This window comes from Triticum dicoccoides, chromosome 5A (assembly GCF_002162155.2).
Source record: "Triticum dicoccoides isolate Atlit2015 ecotype Zavitan chromosome 5A, WEW_v2.0, whole genome shotgun sequence".
NCBI classification, from domain to species: Eukaryota; Viridiplantae; Streptophyta; class Magnoliopsida; order Poales; family Poaceae; genus Triticum; species Triticum dicoccoides.
The window spans coordinates 677,792,001-677,792,876 of NC_041388.1; positions in this window are offsets into that span (position 1 = coordinate 677,792,001).

Genomic DNA, 876 nt, shown 5'->3' on the forward strand with positions numbered 1-876 from the left:
TGACTTATACATGTTCCTATGACTATGAGATTATGTAACTCCCGTGTGCGGGAGGAACACTTTGTGTGCTACCAAACGTCACAACGTAACTGGGTGATTATAAAGGTGCTCTACAGGTGTCTCCAAAGGTACATGTTGGGTTGACGTATTTCGAGATTAGGATTTGTCACTCCGATCATCGGAGAGGTATCTCTGGGCCCTCTCGGTAATGCACATCACTTAAGCCTTGCAAGCATTGCAGCTAATGAGTTAGTTGCGAGATGATGTATTACGGAACGAGTAAAGAGACTTGCCGGTAACGAGATTGAACTAGGTATTGGATACCGACGATCGAATCTCGGGCAAGTAACATACCAATGACAAAGGGAACAACGTATGTTGTTATGCGGTCTGACCGATAAAGATCTTCGTAGAATATGTAGGAGCCAATATGGGCATCCAGGTCCCGCTATTGTTTATTGACCGGAGACGTGTCTCGGTCATGTCTACATTGTTCTCGAACCCGTAGGGTCCGCACGCTTAAGGTTTCGATGACAGTTATATTATGAGTTTATACGTTTTGATGTACCGAAGGTTGTTCGGAGTCTCGGATGTGATCACGGACATGACGAGGAGTCTCGAAATGGTCGAGACATAAAGATTGATATATTGGAAGCCTATGTTTGGATATCGGAAGTGTTCCGAGTGAAATCGGGATTTTACCGGAGTACCGGGAGGTTACCGGAACCCCCCGGGAGGTATATGGGCCTTAGTGGGCCTTAGTGGAGAAGAGAAGAGGCAGCCGGAGATGGTCCGCGCGCCCCTCCACTCCCTTGGTCCGAATAGGACAAGGAGAGGGGGCCGGCCCCCCTTCTTCTTCCCCCCCCCTCCGCGAAT